This window comes from Botryllus schlosseri, chromosome 16 (assembly GCF_051294905.1).
Source record: "Botryllus schlosseri isolate E-star chromosome 16, Bs_hap1, whole genome shotgun sequence".
Taxonomy (NCBI): domain Eukaryota; kingdom Metazoa; phylum Chordata; class Ascidiacea; order Stolidobranchia; family Styelidae; genus Botryllus; species Botryllus schlosseri.
Genome location: NC_137251.1, coordinates 20,983,316 through 20,990,994, shown reverse-complemented (window position 1 = coordinate 20,990,994; position 7,679 = coordinate 20,983,316). Strand labels below are relative to the sequence as shown.

General features: G+C 38.4%; 1 protein-coding gene and 1 long non-coding RNA gene across 2 annotated transcripts in view; one reads left to right on the top strand and one right to left on the bottom strand.

Moving 5' to 3' along the window:
* Positions 1-7,679, bottom strand: part of LOC145458778 (uncharacterized) — a 264,884-nt gene that overhangs the window by 232,178 nt on the left and 25,027 nt on the right. The gene's annotated exons all lie outside the window — the stretch shown is intronic.
* LOC145459414 (uncharacterized) overlaps positions 1-7,679 on the top strand; it is a 229,606-nt gene that overhangs the window by 201,585 nt on the left and 20,342 nt on the right. The gene's annotated exons all lie outside the window — the stretch shown is intronic.

Here is a 7,679-nt window from a genome sequence, read left to right as displayed (position 1 = left end):
AAATACCGGGATCCCGGGATCGGGATTTCCCGGGGTCATAACGCTATCTGTGATAGATAAAGTCATCCAATTTATACGTCCAAACACTCGATGGGGGCAGCGATAAAGGACAATCAATACAAAACTGTTTCTACAGAAATTACACTCATTCCTAAAGGGTATTTGAAGCATGACATCATTCTAGTTGTGAATAATAAAGAGAAGTTCTTCCTTCACAGCTATAGGCGTACGTGTTTTGCACGAGAGCAGGGTATAGCGAGATTGTAGTTCACTTCATGCAAAGTGACAGGGCTAGCTATTCAAAGCCATTTTGAGGTGACACAAATGTACCCGTCGGGGTTAACAGGAGTCCTTCATAGAGGTTATTTTGATATAGGTATATTTTTCAACATTGCATGAATCTGTGATGTTATTGCGTTTCTGAAATCTGTCCTCAGAAAAGTGTCCCTCAAGTATGGCATGCAATATTTTCAATTGGAACAGATCCATTGGAAAGTCCGTTGTGACCGATATCTCGGTCAGCGTACACGCCTTTATTCATAGTAAGTTTTATATGAACCTTTTAGAATCTTGCACCATTCCTAATATCTGCGCATTCGAATTCATGTAGTTCAATACTGAATACAGCTCTAGCAAATCGCAGTTCACCGTTTAACTAAGCTGTTCTGATAACTTCATGTAAATTAGTACATGTTGTTCGCCACGAAAGTATGCGTCGTTCGTCAGCGTCATTTGTTGGATGGAAGACAGTGTTTTGAAGCGGTAATGCATGTTTCCGAGTGACTCGCGCTATTACCTCAAACAGAGGGGGTGCAGCGGTGAATAATATCATTCGGAAACTGAAAGGATTCAGACTCAATGATGCATCATTTTCTGTCAATTAGATTGGATATGTAATCCGTTTAGGATTTTGAGTAGGATATTTTCGGATGTCGTCGGATAGATATAAAACCACAAGTTAGTTCTGACTACACGCAATGATAAAAAAAATCATCAATTATAGTCAAGCAAACACGGACATGGTGTCACTTTGTGATACGGCTGGTAAGGACTCTAAAGTTGGTCTGTAGAGGGTCCAGCTCAATATAAAACGCTAGTTTTCACAAAGGCTATCTCCTAACTGTATCACAGCTCAGTCTACAAATAGGGTTCTTATTATCAAATAATGATTTTCTGGATTCTTGGGTGCGATTCGTCGGAGTCACGTAGATTTTCGGACGAGACCTTCGGATTAGCACTGATTGTTCCTCAGATACTCAAGCAGTCGGACGGAGTCGGATCTAAAAACATCTTCATCAGCTCATCACTTTCGAGGAAAGCATATACGAGGGTACCATATTATCTATCGATTGTATAGAGCAGGGACGGACAACATGCGGATGAAAGTGAAAATCTATTCTGCAAGCATTGACAAATTTTATGCGTCACAGAATGAATCCATGTTTGCCAACCTGAGAAAGATGGTCATGAAACTACCGTCTCTGTTCGGTTCTACATGCAGTTTCGACCATGAACATTAGACAAGGCTGCGTTCCAATATAACTAGTGTTCACGTGCAGTCTTTACTAAGGGTTTCTACATACGACATGCAGCCAGAGTTCTAAGAACTTGTTGACAAATTTGACCGGCCACGCATTTTTAATTGACTTCAACAGCTTTTGTTATTAAATTTATTAGATACAGTTTTTGGTGCTTTAAACTTAACGTTTACAATAAATAAGATTTGAACCTCATATAGGTGGAAAAATACGCGATTAATGTATATATTTTGCAATCCGGCCCGCCAAGTACTTCATTTTCCCATATCCGGCCCGACGACCGGAGAAGTTGCCCGCCCCCGTTATAGAGGACAGGATTGTTTAAACGTAGGTCGCGGATCAACTATACGACACTATTGAGCCATCTCGAAGTTGAGCTCTATTGATTGCTAGGGTCGGTATTCCTATTTGTTCTGCACCAGACTTCTTCACGGACCATGCAGTTGAAATGGTCTTGTCCGCCGGCCGTGTGTTTGACAGCGCTGCTATTAGGTCGGTCCATATATGTGGCTGTGTGTTGTAGCCAGGACCGAAACAACACTTCTAAGCCAACTCCCGCCGCAAAAAACACTGATCCACCATAAAGTGATCGATGCAACTATTGGTGGGCTTATACTACAGGCATCTGGTTTCAATGTGCATACACTTTGCCAATGAATTATGTCAATAATATTGGTTCTTCCATAGATCATTATAATTTTTTTGTCGTCCTCGTACTTGTACATCGCTAGGTGATGTTGATGTCCCACGTTTAACACTATTCATGTACCGAAATGCCGACCCCACGAGCAGGCTGCACATCCGGTGCTTTCCAAACTTTCATGGTCGCGACTCCAGTTCCAATATGAAAATATTCCTTGGCCCACCTCAAAATGTGGTAAGCTGATTACTTAAAAATTGTCAGCACCTTTGCTCAGACTTGCTCACCGGCTATGTTAGAAGCTGATTGAGCTCAACATCTTCGCGATCCCCGTAAAAGGGAACCCCCCTAGCTTGAGATCCGCTATCTTTGACTAAAGGATCAAAACGGCCTTACCGACACTAGGAATATACGGTTGTCTTAAAATTGCGATTACAGTTAATTTTAATACAGTAGCCTAAATGATAGTTATTCTAATTTATTTTTATTGTAGTTTTTACTAAGCATCGACACCAATACTCATATCTATATAGGCGATACTAAATCTCAAGTAGCATACATTTTCCCAAAAATAAAATATTGTGTAAATTGATTTAATAAAAAATATTCAGCGCCCTTCATGCCTTCAATATCCCTGACATTTAGGCATACTTCCACATTTTCTTCCTGCCGCGGTTTAAACAGTGAATCTCCAGACATGTCAGGCAAATTCCCGACGTAGAGCAACCCTAGGATATACAAATCTGCTTGATAGATTGCTATGTTTTTATTAGGTGAAATCCGACTTCAATCAATTACCTGGGAAATAGGACATTTACTTCAAAACGCAGACATAAGTAACTGAGGTGCGAACAGAATCAACAAATCGAAGTAAAATAATTGCAATAGTCAGCGCCTTGAGCTCGACACCAATAAGTATCTCAAGCAATCACCAAATTCACCCTGATCAAGAAATATAGGGACTCGCTTTCACGAGGTCCCTTGCCGTGACGTTCCGGAGCACGCCTGATTGGCGAGGATCTGCGTAGCCGACGTTCTTCTACAGTAGTCTGAATTGTGAAGTTACGACGTACAGTATGCAGTACAGAGCAATTACCTTCTGGTATTGCATATTTTCCATGTTAAACTTCGATAGTGGAATCGTAGTACGTTCTTACGAATTTGGCGTGTGAAGGGTGTTGATGAGATAAGAAAGACTTCGTCAAGTGGATCAGCACACCTTCATGCTTTGATATATCTGCGATGCTATGAGAATCTGCCTCCCAAATCATCAACTGCACTCACGTCAGTGCGTTGAATAAAAACAAGTCAGTCTCAAGCAGCATTGTGAATGCTTTTGTTAAAAAAACGTGTCCTTTACAATCGTAAAGTATTTCACCTTGTCACAATTCGGTGTTTGATTATTGTAACATCATTGTTTATTTGTGACACGACGTGGAAAGCTAGTCGGTAGCCTTCTCCAAAATACAGGCAAAGGTTGTGAACTAGACCCGAGGTGGTCAGTAACGAAATACTTCTACTTTTTCGAAGTACTCAAGTAGTGCTCCTCTAATTCTGGTACTTACTCAAGTAGATATGATTTTCGCTACTTCTACTTCTACTTCATAATATTTTGTGATCTACTTACTTCCTTTTCGCTATTTCCCGTTTGCCAAGTAGAGGTAGTTTGATCCTCTTACCAGGAAGATATCCTGAGGAATATCAGGACTGTTTTTACGGAGTATCAACAATTAATTTTCATAAAAGTTGAGTAAAGCCTAGAATATTCGTCGCGCTTCGCGCTCAGTGGATACGGAGTAACCAGTATGATTTCACGAAAACATCGGTGAATATAATCTAAGTAGCGGGTTGGCGTGGTTCCGTTCACACCGCCCTTCGCCCATATGAAATATTTCATCACAGTATATACGGCTCATCATAACGTTTGAAACTGATGTTTCGCAATCTAGCATTTACTTATCATATCGTAATCTAGCACTCCATGGCGTGTCCTAATCTGGAAAAGGGGAGTCCGACTTTCTTTTTAGTTTATGAGCTGTTTCAGCATACCACCTTTGAAACTTTCAGGACAAACGACATGAAATACTTTTTCCTCTTCTAGAAGTAGTATTTATATTTCACTTTCAATTCCCTGTATCATATACTTTTAGTTCTAATTATTATCAGTTCTTTTGTCTGGATAACATACATGTATAAATGCAAGTGTAGTAATACCTTTAATTTCTGGAAATATTGCTACACAATATGGCATTTTTACCATCCACCATATTTTTTATTAACGTTTACTAATCGCGCAAAGAGTTTACCCCGTATCCTATATACAACTTCTCTGCATTGCTCTTCGACTAAACTACGGGCCTTATAATATGGGGAAGTGCGCCATACGATGATATTTTCTAAAACGTGCTGTTCGAGTAAACAGAGGATTAGTATCGAATATCCATATTAATACTATCATTTTCATCCCACGATGCGGACGATTGCTTATGCTCTCGAAAATTGGATACCTCATGTATGCATCAATATAAATCAAGCTCGGCACCTTTCGCATAGCTCAATTTGCACCTTCTGACAAGCCATGCGAGCGAATTACGATCGTTTTCACAACTACTTACTTACTTGAGTAGATTTACAGTCAGTGAATTCTACTTCTACTTCAAGTAGTTTTAGGTTGCTTATAGAAAACGTACTTCTATCCGTACGTAAGTAGTAGATTTTGTCGTCGCTACTTCTACTTCTACATCAGTAGTTTCCTTGACTACTTTGACCACCTTTGACTAGACCAAACAAGTATCTGTCCTTTTGCAGTATCAAATTGAAATGGTAATAAATTGAATATGGTGAGTTGTCAACCTAGGAAAGGTTAATGCGACAAGTGCCATTTTTTTCACAAGTATAAACTTGGATATTCTTAACGACAAAATCTCTGATGCCTGCCTGCAACTCAAAAGGATGTCTTACCTGCTGTCACAAACCAAAGGAATATAATCTATCAATACACGACAAGTGAAAGATGTTGACAACTGTAACAAAGTTATACCGTATCTGGTTAGGCTTAGCCAATGGTGTCCGTTAGGGTTGTTCAATGTTCAGAAAATATCAAAAATTATGCGTATCCAATTCATATCCATTAGTCATTCTATAATGCACATCGGTCAACACATATTTTTAAGCAGACAAAGTAAGATTGGTTTGGGGGCATGAAGCTCGGTGATTTGTCAAATTGGCTATGGTTTTGCAGATAATCCATGGGGTTATTTTGACTAAATCCTCATATTTCCGCTGTATGGGTGGTTAAAACAGCGCAATCGTATTATAAAGTTCATAAATTCTATCTTCTTTTTATTTTACACACTGAATACAGTTTTAAATCAAAATACATCAACATCAATATATTTAGGAGTGTTAGATTTGTCTCAGTTGAAGATTGTCACGGAAATTATGTACATAATAAACTCTACTAATATATAAAGTATCTACTATAATACCAAAAAAAAAGTTTGCATTAATTCAATCAGTTTTATGTCAGCCACCTAAAGTAAATTCAAAATAACCAGTTAAATTATAATAATATTATTTCATCTTTAACAAAATTGTTTTTAAGATTTTCGCTTTTATGCAATTTAGTGAAGTCTCTCGAAAGGTTCCAGCATTAGTCTGCCATAATATATTCATCGTACATGTTACATTGATATTGAGCAGAGTGTAAAGCGGTTTTCTATACTTGCTACCGATATTACCCCATAAACAAGTTATACAGTAGTTGACATCCCATTTTCATGGATTTGGTTCTTATGATAGGCCTACAATAAACACATCAAATCAAGATGGAACCCGTACGCATGCAACATTTTTTACATTTCACAACGATGAATTCATTATATAAATTTCATTGATGGGTCGAATAAGCATCATTCGCTTACTACCAGCAAGTAGTGATCGTTCTTATTGTTATGCAGGGTACCTATATTTCGGAAATCTGAAAAGAGGACACTTTTTCAAAATTTTCAGACGTACAAATGCCAGAGAAAAATCCTGAAAATTTGGTAAATTTACTAATAGTTTGTAGTTGGTTGACTAACAAAAAGTCATCACTTTCACTCACGTCCCGATTTACGCACTTTTGACTTAAATGTAGTGTTGTGGACTAAAAAAACGACTTTCTGGCTCAACTCTCGAAAGTCACGCCGGACCATTATTTGAGTGCTGTTTTCCTGGATCTCAGTCCAATTTCCACATACATTCAACCCAGATTTTCAATAAAAGACGACAAATCCTCTTATAAGAGGACGTATGGTAACCCTAATGTTATGTGATTGCGTGTCAAGCTCACAGAAGAGAGTTACTAGATATTGCAAAATGGAAAGTTGGTTATTTCTAGCAAACTTCTGAAAAAAGCAAGTAAAGATTTTGAGATTGGCACGGTACATGCTCGTTTAATGTTCATTTTTTTATGCAGCCAGCGTTATGCATAGAGTGAACCGAAGTTGAAAAGCTAAGAATTTCAACCAATGATGTTATAATGGGCACGTGGACAGATAGGCATGTGACATTATAGCATACGACCCCTCGGCATACGACAATTGGCCCATGCGACACATGATCATTTGGTTTAAATTACGGGCTAGGGATGCGTTAATGTTGCATTTAGGGCTGGGTCAGGGCAAGGCTCGAGGTTAGGATATATATAACGGATAATTTCAGGGATATCTTTCAGGTTAGGTTAGGATTATAGTTTTTGGGTTATAAGTTACATGAAGTGACGCATGTTGAAGTGTTTCATGTTCAAATGTCGTTTACGTTGTGTGGCATGCTCATATATTGGGTAACCGTTATAATGACGTAAAAAAATGTTATATATGAAAAAAGGTTCACAGTGCAGATGCTACCAAGATTCGTTTGTGAAAGCGAACCTCTAAATTTGTGAGGTTCACACACAGAACGCGAACCTCACGTGTACACCATCCCTAATAACTATTTCATCATGATATTAGTCATAATATCAAAAAGTTGGGAAATTGCGTACTTTTTTAAGATTAAAATTCACGATTTTGCGTTAAACACGACTTTTCGTAGAATTTGACTTTTTGTCAATTTCAATAGACGAATAGGACACCCAAAACGTAATGGAGCCCCCTCTGCTTCGGATAACTTCTATATTCTGATAAGTATTTCGTCATTTTGTTAATGAAAATATCAAAATGTCGAGAAATGGCTTACTTTTGATGCATCATAATTATTATGGTTTCAAAGATTGGATGCTTAGAGGAAATAGCAATAGAGTGTCTCCAATATTCACACATTCCTCCTTCGACGTCGATAAATTGCACATATGACCGAGATCTAGAAATGAAAATCAGAGAACGCGATCATCCCGAAGCTATGAATATTGAATGGAGGGAAGTTATATTCGTGCTGTTCAAAAACCATGTTGCTAATTATACAGACGGCTCGAAAACTGGCACCGGGTGAAGAAATCATTGAGCAGATTAGTTAGTATC